Below are 26,680 nucleotides of genomic sequence, written 5' to 3' on the forward strand. Positions count from 1 at the left end.
CCACAGCTCCAGGGTGGTAGCTATTGCTGTGAACTCTTTCATTCTTTCCTTCTTTCTTTCCTTCCTTTCTCTCTTTATCTCTCACTCTCTCCTTTGCATTTGCAAACCTGTTGTCAGGCAAATAAAGTTCCTTGGCTCTTGACTCTGTTTTGAGTCTTAATTCTGTTCCCGAGAATACAAGCAGAACCTCGCTCCAGTCTTGGACCAGCATGTGATACACCCTATCCCCAAAGGCCAGTTGGCTGGGGCTGGGCAAGATCTTGGGAGGGGACATAGCTGAGACAGCTGGTCCAAAATAACAAAGGGATATTCCATACCATAATGACGTTGTGCTCAGCAATAAAAGCTAAGAGAAAGGAGGAGGAAGTGGGGACACTGGTGGTTATGGCATTTGTCTTCCCAAGAAAACATTATGCGTACTGAGGCCTTGCTTTCCAGGAAGTGGCTAAGTATCTGTCTGCGGATGGGAAGTAGTGAAGGAATTAATCTTTTTTGCTTTGCTTGCATGCATGACTTGCTTTCCCTATTAAACTGTCATTATCTCGATCCATGAGAATTCTTACCTTCCTTCTATTTTCTCCCCATCTCATGGGAGAGGGTAAAGAGCAAACAGCTGGGTGGGCGTTTGGCTGTTTAGCCTACCACAGTCCATATTTGGCACCCAGCATGGGCCTTGAGATAACAATAGTTTTGATCTGAGCATGCTATAGTTGTTATAGTTGTTAATTGGCATGCTTCTGTGCTAGAAATGGAGCTTGCTTGCTTTACTGTATATTAGAGTCTAGGGCTGGTAAGCATCTGCTTTTGGCTTTTGCTGTTGTCTCTGCTGCTTATCTGTTTTTCTGTGCCTTGGAACATTTTGATAAAAGCAATAGCTGTAGAGGAATGAAGGCAGTGGGTTGATTAGCATTGATAACATGCAGCTGTGGCCTTGCCTCAGAGGCAGTGGGTTGATTGACATGGATGATGTGCAGCTGTAGCTGGTTCCTGCTAAGTGGTTAAATAGCCCTGAGGATTGTTGGGTTGGGTGTAGCATTGTTTCCAGTACTGTGGTCTGAACTCTGAAGGAAGGTGCTACTGTACAGATAGTAGAATCTGACCAATGGTAAAGCCTTGTTGCAGCCCGATAGCTTGCCTGTGCTACAACAATTGGTGCCCCGTGTGAGGCTGGCTGAGTTGGACTCTGGCTGCAACAACTGGTGCCCAACATAGCTGAGACAAGCAGGAGAACCTGCAACCCATAACAGACAATGTGAGAGGTGAGCCATTGCAACTAATTGATATGGGTGTATTGCAGTATTTGTTGTCCATCTTAACTCAAATTGCAATTTTTGGTACCTGATGTAGATGAGGACTAATTGATATGGCTATGGAAGAATAAATTCCACTTTAACAATGCTTAGAGACATATTTGAAAAAGATGTGTAAAGTATAACAAAAATGCAGTAAAAGCTTTGCTAGGAGGGTGCAAAGTAAATGATGTGCCAATTATGCTAAAAAAATGTTTCCAGTGTTTGGACATGGTGAAATGCTGGAAAATTTCTTTTTGAGGCTGCCTTGAGGGGCGATAAAATAGCAACAATGTTGCTAACAACATAGAGATTAGTCTTGAACTTACTAGAACAATTAGAAGTTGATAGGGAGACAAATTCTATATTTGCAATGCTTATGGATATATTTGAAAAAAGAGGTGTAAAATATGACAAAATGGCAATAAGAATTCTGCTAGTGTGGTGTAAAAAGTATGATTTGCCAGTTACAGTGAAAAAGGTTTTCAGCATTCAGATATGGCAAAGTGTTGGAAAGTTACTTTTTGAGGCTGCCTTGAGGGGAGACAAAATTGCCAAAGCTTTGTTTACAGCATGGAGATTGATCATAGATTTGCTAGAACAATCAGATGTGGACAGAGAAATAAACCCTATATTAACAATGCTAATGGAAATATTTGAAAATAAAGGCATAAAGTATGATGAGATGGCAATAAGAACTCTGCTAGGGGTGGTATAAAAGGAATAATTTGCCAGTCAGTGAAAAATGTCTCAAGCATTCAGATATGGCAAAGTGCTGGACTGTTACTTTTTGGGGCTGCCACAAGAGGGGACAAAATTGCTACAATGTCATTGACAACATGGAGATTGGTCTTTGATTTACTAGAACAATCAGAAGTGGACAAGGAGACAAAGGCTGCAGTTGAAATGGCCACATCCCCCGGTTGCAGAGATGGTGCCCAGTAAGGTACCTTTGGTGCCATTGGATTCTCTGCTGTCACCTGATTCATGCAGTCAAGGCCGGCAGGAGGAGCAGAGCGGCGCCAGGTCAAGCGGGCAGAGTTTGTTCCTTTTGGGGCGACAGGGAGATCTACTCATCATCCCATTTCCTATCTGCGATGGGTTTATCGGAGGAGACCTCGGGTCATGTTCAACAACCAGTCCAAATTACATCATTGGGACCAGATCCTGCTAAAATCTGGAAAAAGATGCGGGAGCAAGCACTCATGGAAAGGGATATCGATGCTGCAACTGCCATGGGGGGCAGGGTGTTAGCCTCCCCAGTGCTTTGAAAGGATGGTAATGCTCCCCCAGAGTGGGAAGCTTTCAACTGGGGAGTGATAAGAGTTAAGATCAACCTGTATACAGTATGGAATAGGCTCACCCTATGCTCAGTCATTGTTACGTAGTACTTTCACAGCAGAACTTACTGCTCACGATTGCTGTTCAATTGCACAAATTATACTGACCCCTATGCAAATGTTAATGTTTGAGTCAAATTGGAGGTGCTTGGCAAATGAGCAATCATTGATGAATTTGGAATACCCCCAGGATGATCCACATCTTGGGGCAGGGATTCCACAATTGATGGGGGAGGCTCCAGTTAACTCTACTCAGTTACAAGCTCACCTGGTTCCATTATGCTATACATCCCTGAAAAGTTAATTGAAAAGACCAATGAAGAAGTAACTATTTCAAACAGGTTAAAATTCATAAATTTAATATTCGCCAGCTAGGAAAAGGATGTTGGAGGGTTCAGCTCTGTGGCATGGGCACAGCAGTAGTTACTAAGTTCACAGAACTAGAAATTAAAATTGGTGAGGGCAGGATGCCTTCAGCTGACACAATTTAGACCAAAGTAGGCTTGCAGTGTGTTTAACAAATTTGAATTTTATAGTGTAGCCAGAATGATGGGAAAGGACAGAAATGAAAATCAGTTTTGTCTTACCTTTGTTATCCTTCAAAATTATTTTCCTTTGCTCTTTTCTATCTTCTTTATGAATCATGCCTGTCTCACTCTTCAAAGACTTATCAACACAGCTAGGATCCTTGCTGACATTTCCTCTCTCCTCCAGTCGAGGCTTTTCTTGACAGCGTTGCTGGTGGCAATTTCTTCTTGGCTCCAGCAGATGAAGGCCCACTCCTTGCTTTGTCTTGTTTATATTTGATGGGCTCAGTCTCAGCAACAGCTGGTGATGTCTGGTAGGATTTTGACCCTTCCTGATTTCTTAGCCTTTCCTTATTGACTGGGAACAGATCATATGGGGTTGACACTAAGGAGAATGGCTGAGTTCTGCTGCATGATGGTGGTTCTTGAAAATACTGGTTGTTCCCTGAATCATCTGGTGGCAAATTAACTAAACCAGTTACTACTCTCTGATGTCATGACTTCTTTATCATACTCCATAGACTTAATTCAATTATCAACCTCAGTTAACTTGCTGGAAGAGATCAAGTCAGGACAGGACTGCTTAGTGCTAATATTCATAAACTGTCTCTGAGCCTTAGAGCTAGCTAAACTGTGCAAAGGAGCTTCATCTGGGTTATATCCAATAGCTCTTAGAATCTTTTATTTTCACACAAGACTGCTTCCTCATTTTCTTCAGGCACCCTATGGAGCTGATCCTTCAATGCTTTGCAGAAAGTTTCCAGCCTACTCAAATTTTCATCTACTTTGACAACAGTTTGTGTGGATTTGGTTTTTACCTGACTTCCTGTGCCAAGACACCCCATTGATGATATACTGGTAAGATGGCTCTCTGACTGGCTTACAGGTGTGAAGAATGGTAATGTTTCTTTTACAGTCCCTTGTTGGATATCCAAACTGATCACTGGTATCTCTATAATCTTAATTTGCTATGCTGTGATACTCATTTTGAGTCTTTCTAGGCAGTGGGGGACTAACTGATGTTACACTTACAGATGCATATGCCTGACTTTTTTTTTTTTTTTGAAGAATCAGTTTTTAACCCTTCATCAGACTTGTATTTTTTGTTGACAGCACCTTCACCTTGTTCTGATGTATTATGAGGGGAAAGTGCAGCCTGACTCTCTGAAACATGACTAACTCCTGAGTCACAGGAAGTTCCAGCCCTTTGTTCATCACCCATGCAAATCTCTCTCTGGTTTTCTCCTGTTTGACAAGGTTTGTATCTGGGCACTTCTACATAAAAATATCTTAAAAAATGGATCCCCAGGGGAGGGAGTGAATGCCACTTCTTGTTTTTCTATTTCTGTCAGCTGGTCTGTATTTTGGGGTAGATTTTTTGTGTTATGGTTTCAGGAGTCTTAATTAAAAGTGGGCAATTGCATTACATAATCATATTTCTGTGCATCAGAAAAAACTTGAAAAACTTGACAGTCCTTATTTTTTTGAAAGATGATAGCTGTCAGAATTAGTGTCATTTTGCACATCCAAGTCTGAGTGATCTCCTCTTTCTTGTAAATTATTTTCAGAATTTTTATGTATGGTGTTAACGGAAGAGTGTTCTCCATGTGTAAACTGACCAGTATTTTCACTGGTGAAAATGCCTGTCTTTTCAGGGAAATAAGCCAATGCTTTTCTTGCTGGATAACAGCCTCTAAAATGACACCCTTTACCCGTTACAGACTCGTTTATCAAGGATGTATTGTGCTCAGTATGAAGCAATTGTCCCATGCAACTTATCTGACATGTAAGCTGGGTTTTCTTTTTCACATGCTAAATTAACACTGAGCATTTTTTAATCTTTGAAGAGAATCTGCATCACAAATTTGGGAAGCATTATTAATGGTAAGCTTTCCTTCCCAAGCGACAGTCATTTGAATGGATCCATTACTGTCAGTTAAAGTTTGATTTGGCTTCTGCTCCAAGCACTCATCTGTATGTATGATACTATTTGCTGAAACACAAATGGATGGTGTTTCCATTTTATTTCCAGTGCTAGAATCTAGACATATACTATCAGTTTCTACCACTTGTGCAAGACAAATGTTTCCTATGGATGCATGGTTACATGCTTCATCTGTTTTAAGTAAGATATTAGAAACACTGCACTCTCTTTTTTTTCCTCTGTTCTTTGTCTACTAGCTGGTTGCACAATAGGTTCCTCTGATAGCAAATTTATTGCCAAAGGGTGATCAGAACCAGTCTCCTGTACAAAGTCCAGTTCTGTGACTTTGTTATCTGTTGGCCTAACATCTAAACTTGTGATGCCCTGGTTTTCAAATGGGATTTGATAATCTGACTCTTCTTCATGAAGAAGCTTCCACAGCTTGTCATGCACTGCAGATATATCAGCATCTTCTCTGCACCCAGGTTCTCCAGATTTCAAGACTGGCTTGGGATTAGCTTCAGACAGAGATTAATCACATGACAGACTGCAGAGAATATGTGTCATTGCTACTGTGTGAGTCAAAACTACACATTTGTGATGAGCCAAGGGAGGAAGACCATAGCTTTGCAGAAAAGAGAACAGCACATAAACATTCTTGTTTATCAGGAACAGTCTGTATCCCATAATGGAAAAGGTTAAATGTAATTCTTTGATTTGTTGCCATTACTAATAATATTAATTCTTTGCTCACTGAAGACTTGTTGGTGACAATTTACTTTCTTATCACAAGAAGCATGGTGTTGAGAACAGGTCTGTAAATTTGCATTCTTTGTAATGTCTTTTCAGTACAGAGCACTTCTGAAGCTGGATGGATGGTTCCTGCACTCTCATAAATCATGAAGTTGCTTTCCTTTTCTATTTCAGGCTCCATAGTTAGTCTCTCGCAATTCTGGGTGAAGACTTCAAGATTAGCACCTTGGTTCTACAAAGAAGAAAAGAGAAATGTAGTTAAATCGCTGCTTGACACAAGCCTGAAAGAGTCCTGGCTTGAAATATACCTTTTTATTTACTTATTAATAGTGTTTGTCAACAGTCAAGTTTCTGACTTGTAGCTGTGAACCTAACGGACTGAAACCATACTCCTGGGTCTTAATAGCCTTGAACCCTGACAAGTTTCAGATCTGGAACCAAATGCTGAGAAGTACAAAATTTAATTAAGAAAAGATCAATGATTGATATAGTCCAGCTAGATAAAAACCAATAAAATAAACCAATTGTATCTATGTCTTTTACTAATGGTTGGAGTGTCTCACCATACTTATGTAATTATTGCATAATCCAAACCAATGCATTTCTGGAACTACCCAGACTGTTTTTTTGGGAACTTGCATTCCCCTTTGCTTCCATCATGGGCATTGTTATTTTAGGTTTCACAAAGATGCTTCCTTAATATGTATCAGTCTTGAAAGGGGGTGCATTCTCTGAAACTTGTCTGCCATGCTATGTACTTCAGAACAAGGCTCCAACCAAAACCTGAACATCTCTGAGTCTGTTCTAAGCTATCTTCAAAATTTGTCTTTAGTCATCTCTGACCCCTTGAGGTGACAACTCCCCCTTCAAAAGGGAGTGCCAAATGTCATTTCAGCTCTTGCTTCTGTCCAAGTGGTAATGAATTCTCATTGTAAGGCATGTTCAGCCCTCCCCTAGCAATGAGACATGCCCTGCAACCTCAGGGGTACTGTGGGGAAAACTGGGGCAGAAAATAAAAATGCATATTGTTCCCACATCTCCTTTACTCTTCTGTATCAAAATATTCCACACTGTCACTTTATGTAGAAACAATCCATTCCTCAGTTAATTAAGTTCAGTTTGGCTTAGTTTATGCAAGGAGTGTAGACCTTATTAAAGAGAGCAACTGGCTGCTGTTTGGGCTTGCAGGGGATGAAAAAAGTGCTGCCATCTGCCTGGCATACTAAGTCTGTTAAACTGTTCACTGTTCCCCTTAGGACCGAGCATTTACTCTTAAATGCTTTTTCCACAGCTCCTGCCAAGCTCTTGTTCTCCAGGATTTTCTCTAGTTCTTTTCAGTGCTAAATCAATTCCTTTGAGTTGGTGAGTGTATTTCACCCGTAGCAAATCATAGATGGAGAAGCCTACAATTTTTTTACTGGACAAAAATACAATGTTTCATAACTGAATTATGCTTTATGCTTTTGGTTACTGTCTATTTGCCAGAACAATCTGTAAAAGTAGAGAGAAATTTATCTGTCAACCTTTGGGAAAAAAAAAATTAATTTCAAATAGCAATTTACAGGATATAACAACATGGACCTTAGGAATTAGTTTGTACATTTGACTGTGTACCTTTCTAGTGGCTGGAGCTTTGCACCTACTCCCAGCAGAAATGATGAAATGCTCTAAAAAAAAAAATTAGACTGAGTTTAAAAAACACCAATATCTGTAGACATTTTTCATTTTTTTAGGTTTTACCCAGCCACAGACTCCACTTCATAACTTCATCACCTTGTAGAAAGGTGGTTGCAGGCATTGTGAATCGTAATCCCACTTTAATAGAATGAATGGATGTATGTGGGAAGGTGGGAACTGCTGCCTTCCAAACAGAGCGTCTGGCAAAGACCTTTGCTGTTGCAGTCAGGGTCATTCACTGTTGTTACACATGTGGGCAAGAAGGTCACCTAAAGAAGGACTGTCCAAAGAGATGGAGGCAGGGAAGGGCTGATGGCTCTGGTTTGGTATGCCATTGGTGTAACAAACCAGGGCATTTTGCAAAATACTGTAGATCTAAATTTAACACTCAAGGACAGTTACTTGTAGGTGGCAACAGAAAGCAGGGGAATGGGGAGAGGAGCCGTGGTGATGATAGAAATGAATCCTCCACAACCATTCCAGGCTTATGCAGCCAACTCGCAGCCTGAACTTCAGGGAGTGCCAGATTGGATGTTACCACAGCAGCTGCCATCACAATAGAGGATGATAAAGTACATAAGGTCCCACTGAGTGCTGTGGGACCCATCGGCAATAAAATGAGTGCGCTGTTGCTTGGATGTTCTAGTGTAACATTACAAGGTTTGTTTGTCTTGCCAGGAGTCATTGATGCTGATTATATGGGTCAGATTCAAGCAAGGGTGTGGACCCCCCCACCCCCCCTCCCCGTGTCAATTGCTGAAGGTAGCTGGATTGCACAATTAATTCCTTTCTGCGTGCAAGTTAATTATGCCCATGACAAAGTCCAGGGCAAAGAAGGGTTCAGTTTGACAGGAACATCACAAATTCTCTGGACTCAGAGCATACAAAATGCTCAACCAACTCTAACCTGTAAAATCACCTTTGCCAAAGGGACTCCTCCTGCAATACAGGTGACTGGAATGATTGACATGGGAGCAGATGTAACTATTATGTCTGCGCACATCTGGCCTTGCTCTTGGCCTGTCTGTTCAGCAGGTTCCATATTGGCAGGAGTGGGTGGTGTGATGCAGCGTCCAAAGTTGGTATATGGTGCAAGTTTGAAGCCCCGAGGGCCAGACAGCAACAATCTGTCCCTATGTGCTTGATGTCCCTATGAATTTGTGGGGGTGGGATGTTTTGGGACAGTGGGGAGTTATTATTGGTACCCAGAAGGATTTTTAATAGGGACCACTGTGATGGAGTGTGTACAAAGACTTACTCTGCCTTTGACTTGGAAGACAGATACCCCTGTTTGGGTGGAACAGTGGCCTCTTCCTGAGGGAAAAAACGTGTAGCCCTCCAAAAATTAGTCAAAGAACAATTAGCACAAGGACACCTAGAACCTTCCTATAGTCCTTGGAATGCCCCTGTGTTTGTGATAAAAAAGAAATCAGGCAAATGGCATTTGTTACAAGATTTAAGGAAAGTAAATGATGTAATGGAGGGAATGGGAGCCCTGCAATCGGGCATGCCTTCCCCAACGATGATCCCGTGAAACTGGGACATTTTGATAATCGATTTAAAAAGATTGTTTTTTCAGTATTCCTTTACATGAAGCTGGTAAATGTTTGCTTTTTCAATTCCTAGCAGAAACAACATGACTCCTTGTAAGCGATACCAATGGATGGTGTTGCTGCAGGGTATGAAAAACAGTCCTGCTATATGTCAATGGTATGTAGCAAAGGCTTTGTCACCTGTATGGAAACAATTTCCACAAGTATATTGTTATCATTATATGGATGATGTTCTTGTATCAGCTGCAAATAAGGCTGAACTTCAGCAAGCGTATCCAGTATTGCAGCAGTCGTTGGCCACCTTTGGACTATGTATAGCACCAGAAAAGACTCAACAGCAAGCCCCGTGGAAATACTTGGGAGTTAAAGTGCTAGATCAAACGCTTGAGCCACAGTCTATCCAGCTCCCAGTAAACGTCAGAACCCTAAATGATTTGCAAAAATTATTAGGGACCATAAATTGGGTAAGGCCATACTTGGGCCTTACAACAGACCAATTGAAACCACTCTTTGATCTCTTGAAGGCTGACACTGATTTAATGTCTCCCCGATCACTAGCTAAGGAAGCCAGCTTAGCCCTAGAGAGGGTGGCCGATGGTCTGCAATAAAAAAGGGTACACCGTGTAGACTTAGAAACTCCGATAAGTTTATATATTGTCATTGCTAACTATCATCCCACGGGATTGTTGGGCCAATGGAATGAGTGCTGGCAAGATCCGCTACATGTCTTAGAGTGGTTATTTTTATCTGTACAACCATGGAAGACAGTGAGCACTCGGATTGAGCTAGTATCAAAAATCACCAAAGGACGTACGCGGTGCATTCAGCTCACGGGCCAAGATCCCAATTACCTGATAATTCCCATTGAACGTGACTATGTAAGCTGGTGTTTGGCAAACAGTTTACCATTTCAGTTGGCTCCGGAAGGATTCAAGGGACAAATATCCTGTCATCTTCTCAGTCATAAATTATTACAAACTTATTCGGACATACAGATACTTCAAAAGCCGCTGTTAGCAGATAGCCCAGTGCAAGGCCCTACGGTCTTTACAGATGGTTCTGGGAAATCGGGAAAGGCAGTGGTCACTTGGTATGATGGAAAGCAATGGCAAGAGTTGATACACTTGACACGGGGATCACCTCAATTGGTTGAACTTAGTGCTGTCACTGTTGCCTTTAAAATGTTTTCTTGATGTGCTGTAAACATTGTTACAGACTCTGCTTATGTTGCGGATGTTGCACGACTCATTGACTGTGCACTGCTTAACAAGGTAAATTCAGAACAACTATTTTTTTTATTAAAAACATTATGGGTAATAGCGAGTCAACGTACACATAGATGCTACATCCTGCATGTCTGCAGTCACACTGGATTGCCAGGATTCATCTGTGAAGGAAATGCCCGTGCTGATGCTCTTGCAGCTCCCGCTTGGACTCCTCCAGTGCCGGATCTGATACGACAGGCCCTCATGTCTCATCAATTTTTTCATCAGGGGGCTCGGGCACTGCTCCGTCAATTTAAAATATCTTTTGTGGATGCAAAATCCATTATCGCTGCTTGTCCAGGGTGTCAGCAATTGGGTCCCAGACTAATGTTTCCACGAGGGGTCAATCCACATGGATATCAGTCCTTGGATCTGTGGCAAACTGATGTCACACATGTGCCTTCTTTCGGTTGTTTACAGTATGTTCATGTCTCCGTTGATACCTTCTCAAAAGTTGTGTGGGCGTCGGCCCATACTGGGGAGAAGGCTCTGGATGCCATTTCACATCTTCGACAGGCTTGGGCTGCTCTGGGGGTTCCGAAGCATCTCAAGACAGACAATGGACCAGCATATTCATCTGCACGCATGGCCAAGTTCCTTGCCTCTTGGGGGGGCAGAACATGTTACTGGCATCCTGCGTTCCCCAACTGGCCAAGCCATTGTGGAACGTGTTCATCATACTTTAAAGCTACTTCTTGAAAAACAGAAAGGGGGAATGGGTTCTGAGACTCCACATGCTTGTCTATGGAAAGCTGTGTATACGTTGAATTATTTGACTGTGCTGGCTGGGAAAGAATGTCCTGTGATTATCTCACGTTTCTTGTCTTTGCGGGGAGGAGATCCTCCTATCTGAGCAAAGGTTTTAATGAGAGATCTACAAACGGGAAAATGGACAGGCCCGTGGAATTTAATTACCTGGGGATGAGGGTATGCTTATGTCTCCACAGATGCAGGGCCACGGTGGCTTCCAGCTAGGTGTGTTAAGCCTGTTTTAGATCCTAGAATTGACAAGAGGACATCAGATACTGGCTGTTCCACAGAACCCTTGAGAGGGGCGTCAGAATATCTGGGTGACCCTGATGCGGAGGCTGAATCAGATGTAGCTTTGTTCCTTCTTAACTCAACCTGAACAGCCTTTCCACATATCCTGCCAAGAGCCCTACAATAGATGATAGACACAGCCTTTTTGGTTAAAAACAAAAAGGGGGAATTGTAGAGGAATGAAGGCAGTGGGTTGATTAGCATTGATAACATGCAGCTGTGGTCTTACCGCAGAGGAAGTGGGTTGATTGACATGGATGATGTGCAGCTGTAGCTCGTTCCCACTAAGTGGTTAAATAGCCCTGAGGATTGTGGGAGAGGGGGTTGGATAGAGGAGCAGCAGTGTGGTCTGACCTCTGGAGGAAGGAGATACAGCACAGATAGTAGAATCTGACCAATGGTAAAGTCTTGTTGCAGCCTGATAGCTTGCCTGTGCTACAACAAATAGCCATGCATCTTGGATTGGCATATGGCCCTGGCATTGCCGTTCCTGTACTGTGTGAGCTATTTTGTGGAAAGAAAAAACTCTTTCCTCATCTCCTCTGGGATTGACATGGCTAGCTTTGCTGCATGGCCTCCCAAGGTTCTTGTACATTCTTATGTAAGCTGCTTGATCCCATTAGCTAACATCACTGGCTTGTTGTTGAGTGTGTGGAATCTGGTTTGTTCCTGGCATAACAGTAAACAACTTGGTGAGGTGACAGAGAAACGTGCCCTGAGGCAGTCAATCCCTGGGTGGCAGGGTGTGTGGGAGGATTTGAGTGGGTGGATATCAGCAGCTCCTAATACTGTTTTAGGGCTTGGCCTATGCCTATTGAGCCTCTGTCCAGTACCATCAGAGTTAGCAGGGTAAGGAGGGCTTCTACATCTAACACCACCATGGCTGAGATGGGGACTCAAACCCCAACTACACTAATCACCCCGGTAGTCAAAAAGAAACAGGGGAAGTGGAGGTCAAGGGGTCCATATCATTGATTAGTAAGGGAGGAGGAAGGGTCTAATCAAGAAGCTGGTCCTTCAGCAAGGAAACAGGACGAAGTGACCGAAATCACCCAAGAGGTGGAAACCACCTGGTCTCTAACCCTGGGTGAACTTTGAGATATGCAGAACAATTACAGCCACCAGCCAGGTGAGTGGATTGCTGCCTGGTTTCTCTGATGCTGGGATAGTGAAGGCAACTGTCAGGAACTGGAAGGTAAGAAAGCCCAGCAGGTGGCATCCCTAGCTAGGGACCAGGGAACTGAGAAAGAAATCGGAAAAGAGGTGACAATCCACGGCTTCTCTAGGCATCTCCTGTTCTATGTGAAGGCGAGATATCCCATCAGGGAAGATTTTTTAAATTACTAAGGGAAGTGGATCACAGCTGAGGAAGGTGTCCAATATGTGAGAGAATTAGCAGTGGTGGAGGTTGTCTACAGCGACTCGAACTGTAGGGTAAGGCCTCAAGGACAAGAGTCCAAGCACTGTTAGCCTGATGAATGGAGACGTGTTAGAACTTGTAGGGCACCAAACCCTGGGAGGACAAGGAGTGTGAATAGATAACAATTAACAGGATGAGTCATGCTGAGAGAGGATAGGGGAGTGAGGAATGGATGGGGCCAAGGAGAGGTAACACCTTGCTGTTAATTGATGACTGTAAACACTTACTTTAAGTGTCCTTTGTTTGTAGTTAACCACCAATTAGGGATTGCCTAGCCTGCAATGCTTAGCTTAAAGAACCAATCTGTTTAAAGCGCGCAGCTTCTGAAAACATATAAACTCGTGATTGCGTACAATAAATCGACATTTGCTTGCATCAAGCAGCGTCCCGTCTCTCCATCGCAGCATCGGACAAGAACCAGGTCTCCAAAGATCCAGATGATGTCTGGTATACATGGGCCATGTGGAAGAGTTTTGTCTGAAATGCACTGGTGTCATATGCCAACATCCTGGCGATGATGGACTAGCCAGACCTCAAGATACCAACTGTGAAGAAACTGTCTTGCCAGCTCTGGTGTTTCAAAGAGAATCTCTTCCTTCTTTTCTCCACAAGCTAGTGTTTCAGCTACCAGAAGCACCTAATGGAGTCATTTTCCACCTGCCTGGAAGGAAAGGGAACCCCGGGCACTTGCTGCGTGGCACCCTGTGGTTCTTCCTGTGTGACCAGGGAGAGGACACAAGGAAATGGGTTGGAGACTCTACATATAAGCTATAAGCCTGTATACGTGAACTGAGGGGGAAAACAGCTGCTAAGAAGATGCCATCCAAGAAGGCTGCCACTCCAGGTGCTGTCAAGATGGTGGGAGGCAGCCAGCAATCCCCCAGATGTAAAAGAAGGTCTAAGAATGCCTCTCCTCTTGATTTTGGTGAAGGGACTTATGGTCTTGACACTGCAGGAGTCAGGTAGCAAATACTCCAACCCAGAATAAAGGGTCCCCACCTCTGGCCAGGCAGAGAAAACAGATGAATGGGTTTACTGGACTGTGTGGATTTGATGGCCTGGCACATCAGATCCATGGGAATATAAGGCTCTGGTAAACACCAGTGCACAGTGTACCCTAATACCATCAGGTACAAGGAGGCAGAACCCATCTGGATTTCTGGAACAACAAGGGCATCCCAACAGTTGTCTGGGTTGGAGACTGAGTTGAACCTAAAAGGGAACAAGTGGTAGAAGCATCCTACTGTGACAGGCCCAGAGGCCCCATGTATCCTCAGCAAAGACTATTTAAGAGGAAGGGACTTTAAGGACCCAAAAGGGTATCAATGTGAGCCTTTTGTTTAGCTGCCATGGACGCAGAGAAGATTAAATATCTGCCTGATGTCTCAGAGGATCCCTCTGTGGTGGGTTTGTGGTGTGTTGAAGAACAGCAGGTGTTGATTGCTATCATGATGGTGCACCAAGGGCAATAGCACACCAACTGAGATTCCCTGGTTCCCATCCATGAGTTGATTTATCAACTTGAGAGGCAAGGAGCGATCAGCAAGAGTCCCTCATCCTTTAATAGTCCCATATGGCTAGCGTGAAAGTCTGATGGAGGGTGGAGGCTAACAGTGGACTACTGTGGCCTGAACAAAGTCATGATGCTGTTGAGTGCTGCCATCCAGGACATGTTAGAACTCCAGTGTTAATTGGAGTCAAAGGCTACCAAGTGGTATGCAACAAATGATACTGCCAATGCTTTTTTTTTTTTTTTTTTTCCAATTCCTTTGGCATTAGAATGCAAGCCACAGTTTGCTTTCATGTAGAGGGATGTCCAATATACCTGGAATTGACTACCCCAGGGGTGGAAGCACAGCCCTACCATTTGCCATGGACTGATCCAGACTGTACTGGAACGGAGCAAAGCCCCTGAACATCTGCAATATATTGACTATGGCGTACGAGGCATGGACTTTGCCAGGATGGTAAACCAAAGACTTTTATTGTTAGTTAGTTACAGCTTTTATAAGTTTATACTCTGTACACGCGCTGCTAAAAGCTTTATTATTGGTCAAACTCTACTGTCCACGCACCCAGCCGCTGTTCACTATAGGCTACTCTCTGCTGTTCACACTGTATCCTTATTTTCTAGAGGTGAGATCACATTCCTCCTTTGTTTCTGTCTCATCCGGGTTTCTTCTCATACTCCCTCAAAGTTATTTACCTCTTTGCTGCAGGATCACAGCTGCACATAGTCAAAGCAAGGCCAAAGCTGCACATTATCAATGTCAAAACAATCCACTGTCTCCGCTTCCTACAACTGACAACATCATCATGTGGGGCAATGCAGCAGGGGAAATGTTTGAGAAAGAGAAAAGAATAATCCAGATCCTTCTGAAAGCTTGTTTTGTCATTAAAAAAAGCAAGCTCAAAGGATCTGCATGGGAGATCTAATTCATGGAAAGATGGACATCATCATAACCCTATGGATGTGATCAGTAAGATTACAGCCATGTCCCCACCAGCTAACAAGAAAAACAAGCTTTCCCAGGCATCATGGGTTTCTGGAGAATGCATATGCCGGGTTGCAGTCAACTTGTGAGCCCTTTCTGTTGAGTGACCTGAAAGAAGAACTATCGTGAGTGGGACCCAGAGCAACAAAAAGCCTTTGAGTGTATCATAAAGGAAATAGCTCATGCAGTAGCTCTTGGGCCTGTCCAGACAGTAAGAGCTGTGCATAATGTGCTCTACAATGCAGGTGAAGAGCATGGCCTCACCTGGAGCCTCTGGGAGAAAACACCTGGAGAAACCCAAGTTCAACCTCTAGGGTTCTGGAGCCAGGGTGTAAGGATCAGAATCCTACTATACCCTGACTGAATAAGAGATAGTAGCAGCATATGAGGGGGTTCAAGCTGCTTCAGAAGTTGTTGGTACAGAAGCCCAGCTCCTCTTGCCACCAGGATTGCCTGTGCTGTACTTGGATGTTCAAAGGAAGGTTCCTCTCTACACATCATGAAACCTACGCTACGCAGAGTAAATGGGTAGCATTGATCATGCAACGGGCTCAAATGGGGTAACTCAACCACCTAGGAATCCTGGAAGAGATCATGAACTGGCCAGAAGGCAGACATCTTGGAGCATTGCCCAAGGAGATGACCTGTGCCCAAGCAGCAGCACCATATAATGAGTTACACAAAGATGGAAGGCACCATGGTCTGTTTACTGATGGATCCTGTCATGTGGTAGGAAACCATCAGAAGTGGAAAGCTGCTGTGTGGAGTCCCACACAACAAGTCATTGAAGCCACTGAAGGAGAGGGTGAGTCAAGTGTTGTGGTTTAACCCCAGCCAGCAACCAAGCACCACGCAGCCACTTGCTCACTTCCCCCCCAACCCGGAGGGGTGTGGAGGAGAATCAGAAAGGAATGTAAAACTCGAGGGTTGAGATAAGAACAATTTAATAATTGAAACAGAATAAAAAGGAAATAACAATAAGAACAGCAACAATAACAACAACAAAACCAACAGTAGTTATAATGGAAAGGTGGGGGAAAGGATAAAATCCAAAGGAAAAGGGAAAAGGAAAAAAACAAGTGATGAACAGTACAACTGCTCATCACCCGCTGAACGATACCCAGCCAGTCCCTGGGGCAAGGATCCCCAGGCCCCAGCTAACACATCCCACCCCCATCCCCCATGTTTATATACCAAGCATGACGTCCCATGGTATGGAATACCTCTTTGGCTGGTTCAAGTCAGCTGACCTGGCTTTGTCTGCTCCAAATTTCTTGTGCCCCTCCAGCCCTCTGGCTGGCAAGGCCTGAGAAGCCAAAAAGTCCTTGACTTAGTATAAACATCACCCAGCAACAACTAAAGACATCAGTGCGTTATCAACATTGTTCTCACATCAGAGCCAAAACACAGCACTGTACTAGCTACTAAGAAGAAAGTTAACTCCATCCCAGCCGAAACCAGGACAGTCAAGTCAGTTTGCCGAAGTGAAAGCCATCCAACTAGCCCTAGAGACTGCAGAACAAGAAAAGTGTCCAGTACTCTATACTGACTCCTGGATGATGGTTGATGCCCTATGGGGGTGGCTACAGCAGTGGAAGAAGATCAAATGGCAGCACAGGGGTAAACCCATCTGGGCTGCTGCATTGTGGCAAGACATCATTAACCAGGAAAAAAAGCATTTTGCTGTAAAGGTGTGCTCAAGTGCCCAAGAGCTGTGCCACAAAAGAATATCAGAACAAGAAGCAGGTAGACTAGCCCTCCAGAATTGAAGTAGCTCAGATGGACCTGGATTGAGAGTGTAAGTGTGAGCTATTTGTAGCCCATGAAACATCAGGACATCTAGGGAGAGATGCAACATACAGATGGGCTCGTGATCAAGGGGTGGACCTGACCATGGAGGCCATCACACAGGTCATCCACGAATGTGAAACATGCTGCAATCAAGTGAGCTACATGAGTAAAATCTCCCTGGAATAGAAGGTGGTGGCTGGGTTTTCTATATGGTGAGGCCTGACAAATTGACTACATTGGACCACTGGCCATCCCCAGGAAAGCAGGGCTCCATCACGCGTAAGGGTTACTCGGGAAGACAAACGCCATAATGCCAAATGTCCCCACCTTTGTCCTTCTTCCCCCAGTTTATATACATAGCATGACATCATGGGGCTTACTTGTCCTGGTTTCAGCTGGGATAGAAATAATTTTCAAATTAGTAGCTAGTAAAGTGCTATGTTTTGGCTATGATGTGAGAACAATGCTGATAACACGCTGATGGTTTTAGTTGTTGCTGGGTGATGTTTATACTAAGTCAAGGACCTTTCAGTTTCTTGGGCCCTGCCAGCCAGAGGGCTGGAGGGGGAACAGGACACTGGGATGGGACACAGCCAGGACAGCTGACCCAAGCTAGCCAAAGAGGTATTCCATACCATATGACATCATGCTGAGTATATAAACTGGGGGAAGAAGGATGAAGGGGGGGACATCTGGCATTATGACGTTTGTCTTCCCGAGTAACCGTTACGCCTGATGGAGCCCTGCTTTCCTGGGGATGGCTGAGCACCTGCCTGCCCATGGGAAGTGCTGAATGAATTCCTTGCTTTGCTTTGCTTGCATGCGTGGCTTCTGCTTTACCTATTAAAGTGTTCTTACCTTAAACCTTGAGTTTTACATTCTTTTCTGATTCTCCTCCCCATCCCTCTGGGTGAGGGGGAGTGAGCCACTGGCTGCATGGTGCTTGGTTGCCAGCTGGGGTTAAACCACGACAGTCCTCTTTGGTGCCAAACGTGGGGCTCGAAAGGTTTGAGAAAACAACAGATTTGATTGGAATGTGCTAGATCAAATTCATAGCTGTTATTGCTGTTTAGCTATTAGGGGCAGATTTCTGTGCTTGCCATGGGGCTTGCTTGCCTCACTGTATATTAGAGTCTAGTGCTCGTTAGTGACTGCTTCTTGCTTTCGCTGCTTGCTGTACTGCTTATCATCTTACTGTGCTGTGCCCAGGAACATTCTGATAACAGCAGTGGTGATGTGCCTGGGCTGGCAGGTGGCCAGGGCATGGCTGCTGTTTCTGTGCTGCTGTACTGGACAGGCTGGAACTCCAGTGTGAACTCCAGTCAAAGGGACTGTGACCTGTGGATGAGTCCACGTGGGAGCAGGACATCCCAAAGCCCCTGTGGCCATGAATAAGCCCATACCTGAGCAGGTATATCATGGAGTGTTTGTGCCCATGGATATGTCTGTGCTGCAGCAGGTATGCCTCTGAAGGGATTGTGGCCCAAGGACAAGTCCATGCTGGAGAAGGTACACCTCAAAGCATCTGTGGCTGTGTGTGGATAACTGGCTAGCTGAAAAGGGTCACATAGACATAGTCCAGCTGGCTGGACAAAAATGCACATCGCTCTCAGCTTATCTGAAGTAAAGCAAAATACACTGTCTTTGGCTGTCCTTGTTACTAATAACAGGAAGATCGCGGTGGGAAAAGAATGTTGCAGGTGGGAACAGAAAACTACAGAAGAGAAACTAGGGGCGGGCTTGGTATTTAGGCAACTAACCAATAATGAGCTTAACTTTTGTAATATGTATGAGCTAATTATAACAAGGCATAAAAGGTGACTGTAAGAGACAATAAACGAAGTCTGCTGATCACTCATATTGAGCGACTGTGTCTTCCCTCCGTCGCAACAGCTATGGATTAGTCCATGCTGCAGGAGGTACACCTTGAAGCATCAGTGGCTGTGCATGAGGTCATGCTGGAGCACCTCAAAGATGTGGCCATGGATAAGCCCATGGTAGAACAGGTACAGCCCTGGAGGGATTGTGGCCAGGGATAAGGCCATGCTGGAGCTGATTTACTTCTGAAGGGACTGTGGCTGTGGGTAAGGCCACACTGGTGCAGGTCTATGGTCATGGCCCATGGAGAGACTGTGGCTTGTAGCTGAGACTCCACTTGGAGCAGGTACAACCCTAAGGGACTGCAGTCTGTGGATAAGTCCAAGCCAGAGCAGGGGCAAGGGGAGTAAGTATTGTTTAAGTAAAAAGAAAGAAAAAGAAAAAGATTGTGGTGAATATTCATATTTCCTGGCCACCAGACAGAAAAACACTGCAATGTTAAACCCTACGGGGTGGTCCGAAGGGACCAGGGTTGGAGATTGTAATGGATATACCTTTAAATTGTTGTAACCCATGATTTGAGTTTCATGTTATAGGAATGACTATAGCAGCAACCACCTGAACCACTGGAGGACAAGCCTTACAAGAAGCAGTGCAAGCACAACAGTGACCCGACATGAGCTGGCTTTGTTGCCCGATAATCCCATAGAACACACAACCTCTCTTCTCCTGAGTGACCACCATAAGAGATCGTGTTCATGGACTAAATGAACTCAATGGACATTTTGTGGACATTTGATAGACATTTTTACAGGGGTGGTGCATAGACCAGGGGAATGATATCTGCATAATATATCAAAGGATGATGGTGTTTAATGAGGTGGTATTGGGAAGTGTGGCATGAATTAAATGGTATGGAATAAGGGGTGGATACTGCCCTGGTTTCATCTGGGATAGAGTTAGTTTTCTTCTTAGTAGCTAGTACAGTGCTGTGTTTTGGCTATGATGTGAAAGCAATGTTGATAGCACACTGATGTTTTTAGCTGTTGTTGGGTGATGTTTATACTAAATCAAGGACTTTTTGGTTTCCTGGGCCTTGCCTGCCTTGTTTGCAAAGGGCCCTACAACAGATGATAAACACGGCCTTTTTGGTTGAAAAACAAAAAGGGGGAAATGAGGGATATGAGGGATTAGACTGGGCTGCTGGTGGCTCAGGCTTCAATGATGAGATAGAGCTGTGTCTTTAAAGAACGCGAGCCACAATCTTGACCAAGTGAACTCAAAGACAAGAAGGAAGAGAGAGAAAACAGGATATGAAGCAAGGCTAGAGCTGGATGCGGGGTGACATGTCAGCTTCTGGCTGAGAACATGAAACCCACACATCTTAGCCAATCAATAGTTGTTGCTGAGCATGCTAGATGTAAGGATAACCAATTGGAGAAGCTGGGGGAAGGGTATATAAACCTGGAGATTCAAATAAAGGTGAGTTTTTTGATGCTTGCTATTTTGTTCGTGTTGCGTTATTTCCTGACCGCTATAACTCAATAACAACAGCTGTCATGCCCAGAAAGGCTCGCAGTTCTCTCACCGTCTGTGGTCTGGGCATCTGGCAGACGGCTTCTATCCTCGCTGTTCCCAAAGAATGTTGTCCACAAGAAACTTCATAACCCAGGTACATCACTTTCTCTTGCACCAGCTGCACCTTCTGTTGAGAGACTTGATAGCCGCTTAAACCCAGAAAGTTTAAAAAGAGAGATTGTCCACTGGACACATTCTTCCTTTGTTTCAGTTGCTATTAGCAGATCATCTACATATTGTAGAACACCATCTCCCAGTAGCTGCTGCCATAGCCCTAATTCTTTAGCTAACTGATTGCCGAATAAAGTGGAGCTGTTTTTAAACCCTTGAGGTAACACTGTCCAGGCTAACTGCATCTTTCTTCCACTGGAAACTGATTCCCATTCAAAGATGAATATCTTTTTGCTCTCCTGTGCTAAGGGAAGGCGGAAAATGCATCCTTCAAATCTAACGCTGTAAACCAAATCAAACTGTTTCAGATTATCTTAAGATTTTACTGAATCTATATTTTGTGTTTATGTAACAGTTATAAGAACATTTTGATTCTAAGGAGTTAACCTTCATGATAGAATTATGTTAGCACTTATTAACCAATGATGTATGAATTGCTGTGCTGCTTGTTATCCGAGACTGTTACTTGAAGTCCCTATGTTATAGACCATAATAACCTTAGTCTTTGCTCTCTAGACCATAACCAGAGCACCTGGGTTCTATTGTGTATAGGATGAGTTATTGGACAGCTTGGCAAGGCAGATATCCAGCCTTCCAGCTTGGCAACAAAACTTACTTTTAAAGTGTCCTGAGGTGAACTCCCTTCATTATAATACTAAAAATCACGCCCACAGGTCAAGACGACCCTTCCCCCACGCAAGTGTAGTAACAGAAAAGGATGACACAGCAAATATTACAATTATATGCAAATTACTAACCAATCATTGTAACTGGGAGTGTACGACCTTGTAATTTTGTGTATAAATGTAATGGTAAAATCTACACAGGTGTGCTTGATTTGTGGAGATGCCACTGAGCACCCAGCGCTGCAATAAAGGAGTGCCTGCTTCTTAATGCTACATTGGTGTTAAGAGGTTTGATTCCCAATTTTGGTGACAGAACTGTCCCTTAATTTTGTCAAAAGAGTGTATGAATTTGCAACTACTGGGTGTATGGTTTTAGCTATTCCATTTACTGCTCTTAAATTCTGAAACAATTTATAAGCTCCATTTGGTTTCCAATTTTATATTTAAGAGTTTTCAAAAGGTATGCTTTCTCTGATTGGCCAGTGGTTCCTGTGACAAGAACAAATTTATCACTTTTAGGCACCAATTCCTGATTTAAAACAGAAAAATCCATTAATCACACATCTATCTATATAAAAACACATATGCATGAGTCAAACAGCAATAGAATCTACTCCACTGAGTTTCTTCTAATTTCTGGTTAAACCCACACCAAATACACCACAAATTCAAGGTTCTATCTAATCTTATTTCCTGGTTTCCCCTTGGTCCCAAAATATATTTATCTCATCTATTACATTTACATCTAACATAAAGAGGGCAATTACAAAAGAATCATTCTTATTCTTGGTCCTACACAGTGTGGTATGCTTACAGTTAACTTTTCAACATCACCTCCCATAAATCTTCTAACAATGTAGTTACTAAGACTTCAAGAACCAAATCATTTGGCACACTGCCCTCAGCAATGAGTTTTCTCGAGCAACTCGGGCAAAGAAACAATAACAGGTGTTTCACACAATTTAGGTAACAAAAATGTTCTAGATCCACAATACCCTTTCCAATAACAAACGAAACAACACAAAAACCAAACACAATCGCAGCTCCAATTCATAACATACAAACACAAAAGACTTAGTCAAAACAAGACAAGACGAGAGGGGTCCCCACATTCAATCACACCAGGGACACAGCCCACTTCCCTCCGGAGGACTACAAGGATCCTTAATTCCAGGAATGCTGTACATACCAGGTAGAGGGAGTGGATCCCTGTACAGGGAATTAATCCCTCTTAAGGAGAAGTCTTTCCTTCTCCATCCTGCAACCAAGACGTCTCGTGTTGACTTACAGGTTATGGCCAGACAGAACAGGTCAGGAAAATATATAAATGTATATATTTTTATTTCTGAGCACTTCCTGGTACAAAGGAAGTAGGCAGCCAGTCATAAGGAGTTCTAAGAACATATAGGTAAGATAGTGTCAAAAATAGACATCAGCCAACCACAAAGCAGTATGAAAACACATGGGGAATGACACCATCAAAAATGGCAGCCTCCCTATAAGTAGTCAGTGGGGGCTTCCTTTTCTGGGTACACTGGTAGGAGTGGCTAGTCCTGCCAGCCAATCACAGGGCTACCTGAGAATACTTGGGTATGACAGTGTCAACAAATTGCCATCAACCAGAGAGCAGTATGAAAACACATGGGTTATGTTATAAACAACCAGAATCCAATTTTATAAAAATCATACAATTTTATTTAGGTTCAATCAATTTAGGCTGAGAAGCAATAAGCAAAGCAGCGCTGGGTATGCAGAGAGCCTCCCTTAGGTCCACCACACACACACCGAGTTCTAGAAGCAGTGTCTTTTATACCAGCATCTTAACCGAAGAGGGTCCCCTGTGGAGAGTCGGCCAAGTCACGACAATCACACCAATATGGCTACATGCCGTGCTCACTTTATTAAACAAACAGGTCATATTTATAACTTAAACCAACCGCTCACAAGACTTTACACACAGGTGATTGGATAAAAGTCTCTGCCCACGCGGGCGTCCGTGTCGCTGATCGGTGAGCATGCTGCAGGCGCCTGATCAGAGTGTGCCGATGAGAGTGTGCTGATTTCGCGGTTCCCAGGACTTGCTCTGCACCTGGCTTCTTGTTTGTGCAGAGCTTGTTTTCTTTCTCACACTGCTTGTTCCCAGGACAATTTAAAGTTGCTCTGCAGCTTCAACTAACAGGCCTGGGTTGTCCAACCCGGACAATGGTAACATATGTCCTCAATCTTTTAAAAATTCCTCGACACTTGACCAATCTCTTTTCGCCAGATAATCGTCCTGTTGTTCTTCCATTGGGTCATTTGAGTTGCTGGGGTACGCCTCCTCCTCCTATTGGGTCTTTTAGAAGTCTCGAGGTCTTTGTCTCTTGGCGTGCTTTTCTCTTATTGGATCTTTTGAAAGTCTCATGGTTTCATCTTTCGGCAGGCTTTTCTAAGCAGCAGTTGCATCAGTTCTAGGGGGGTTTCTCAGAAGTGGTTACATTGTTTCAAGCGAGAAGCGCACTCACCTGTATTTTATTCTTACATATTCTCAATTTGTGATAAACACAGTCATGATTGTAAGAAACTATGGACTAGAGTATTGTTTATTAAGATTTATGTTAAGCCCAATGTAAAGATTAGGCAACAAAAGATAAGATAACCGCCAGGTGTCCAGGATGCCGCTTGTGAAAGATAAGATAACCGCCAGGTGTCCAGGATGCCGCTTGTGCATATGAATGAAGGGTCAACACCTCCACTACTTCATGAACACGAAAGTAAAAAAAGTATAAAAAGGGACTGTTTGAACTGCTCAGTACGGCAGTTGGCGAAGCGCAGACTCCCCTGCCGTCCAGCGCTGTCTTTGCTCATATTCTATTTGCTGTAATTAATAAAAATTTTAATTGGATTATGATCCATTGTGGTCTCAATTTATAACATGATTCATGTCAAAATAGAATATAGTGTGATAAGTGTAATTGTTGTACCCTATGTAAATCTAAAATAGTTTGTGACCATTATAACATGTATCACAATTGTAATGAATAGGCGCATGTGCTTCTCCTTTGAGACAATATAAAAGCTCCCTCTTTCCCTGAGGCAATCGCTGCTTAGAAAAACCCGCCAAAGGAGACAAAGAAAGCACACCAGGGAAAGCCTGCCAAAGGAGACAAAGACCCTGAGATTCAAAAAAGCACTCCAAAGGAGAGCCAATAGGAGGAGAAGGTGTACCCTAACGGCCCAGTGGGGAAAGAGCAGGACGAACATCCGGTGAGAAGAGATTGGTCAAGATGCTGGTATAAAAGACGCTGCTTTTAGGACTCAGATGTGTGTGTGGTGGAACTAATTGAGTTCTCCGTGCACCCAGCGCTGTTTTTGCTTATTGTTTCTCAACCTAAATTGATTGAACCCAAAATAAAATTGTTTTAATTGTTATAGTTTATAACAAATTTGTTTCAAACATTCATCACAATTGTGATATAGGTTATAGGGGTCACAAATTATTTTAGATTCATCCAGGGCACAACAATTACACTTATCACACCATATTCTATTTTGACACGAATCATGCCTATGTTTTCCACAGTTATTATCTTCAACCAAATGGCAGTTCCCTGCTTTAAAATGATAGCTCCCCTGCCATAAAATGGCGTCTGAAAGAAAACGTTGGTCTCCTGTGTATGTAGGGGAAGGGACATCCTGGTTTGATGTACTTCCAGATAAACTGGAAGAGGTGCCAATCACAACAGACCATGTGACCAGAAGAGGGGAAAGACTTCTGGGGCAAATGCCCCTAAGGCTTCATGCAGGGAGGCAGTACTTCTGCCAAAAGCTGGGGGTGGGGCATCTCTCACTTTTTATCTTTGATAACAGTTATGTCTATACTACTGCTCACTCTTTAATTCTTGATTTGTTTATGAGCAGTATTTATACAAGTTTCCCGTCTTTCTGGCATGTCACATCTCTTTTTTTTCATAGCTGCCACAATCCTGATGCATAAATAGTTTTCCCTGAAAATTTTTATTACCCCAGTGAGTGTGTGTTTCTTTTCCATTGCTGCAGTTGCTGTTCCCTAGTCCAAAGCAGAGTGCTTGTCACTACTTTAGAACAGGTCAGCAAATAGTCATGAGGTGGCTTTTAGCACAAGCCCCATATTTAATATGAACAGTACTGAAATTTGTTCACCCAATGGCTAGTTAGCAATTTGAAGCTTTCATTATTTCTTTTCAATATTCTTAATGTTGATCAGGAAAAAGAGACAGCAATTAGGCCATAATTATTTGCTTTATGCCTGACTTGATGCCTTAGAAAAAGCACTTAATTTTTCTGTTAGGGAAACCTTGGTTTCCCAGTCTGTTTTAAACAGTAGTGATATCCTGACCATGGAAGTCAAAGCACTAAGCACTTTGACCCTGATCCAAACATGCCTACACAAATTGACTTTCATAGCACTTTGTAGACAATTTAAAATTAAACATAGATTAAGTCTGCAATGCCTCAGGGAATTTATTAGACTCACATATTTCTGATAGGGTCCTCCAAGTCGCTGCTCCCGATTATAGGAATATTTGGAACACAGATGCTCCCAATGTATAACTCCATAATGAGTGGCTAGAGGCATGCAAGTCAATAAATATCTATTTTGGGGACCTACACCAGTGGTCTGTAAGTGGGCTCAAAGTGTTTCCATGTGCTTGATAAACACATTCACTTCATTTAGAAAGGAATGGCAAGTAAGACACAATCACAGCTCTGAAGTGTCAGAAGCCATCCTCCACTGGTAGTTTGTATTGAAGATTTGTGTCTTCTTATCTTGGATTAAAGTTGTTCCTATACTACTTGTACTCCCTGCTTGGCAACACTGTCTAATAACACAGCTGAATGTTTCATATTAGTAATTTTAAAAGTTGGGGGGGGGGGGGGGGGGAGGTGTCCAGATGGGAGCATTTTCCAAACTGATTCTCCAAATCCTGAATTTTGTGTGTGTGCATTTACAGACTTGTTTCCCTTTAGTTTAGAAGATTATGACGTCCTTCCTGTGATGTGGAGAATAAGCTGCCTTGTAGCAACTTTACTAAATTTCTTTCTTACCACTTTATGTCTCACATTGCCATAATGTATGCAAAGTGCTTAGCTCCTCAAGAGAGCTTTACAGATCATTTTCCTCCAATAATAGGCAAATCAGCAGCAAAAACACTTCATGGTTTAAACGTACTAACAGAAGTCTGATTGCAAAAATATGTACTGTATAGTAACTTCCTCAGTCAGAAAGGCTCAGCATTTTCACGAGTAGATATTATATTTTTCAAAATCTCTCTTTTTTCAGCTATTCAGAGTATATACAGCCAAGAGGCATTTATTGCCTCTGCGCTACCAACTGCCCTTGACCTAACAACTTTATTGATTTTCCACCCTTGTCTTTATTCCTATTGGTCT

General features: G+C 43.2%; 1 pseudogene; it reads right to left on the reverse strand.

The window, feature by feature from the left end:
* Positions 1 to 25,846, reverse strand: part of LOC129783194 (uncharacterized) — a 46,891-nt pseudogene extending 21,045 nt beyond the window's left edge.
* Positions 25,847 to 26,680: the final 834 nt, after the last annotated feature.

Source organism: Falco peregrinus, chromosome W (genome assembly GCF_023634155.1).
Source record: "Falco peregrinus isolate bFalPer1 chromosome W, bFalPer1.pri, whole genome shotgun sequence".
Classification (NCBI taxonomy): domain Eukaryota; kingdom Metazoa; phylum Chordata; class Aves; order Falconiformes; family Falconidae; genus Falco; species Falco peregrinus.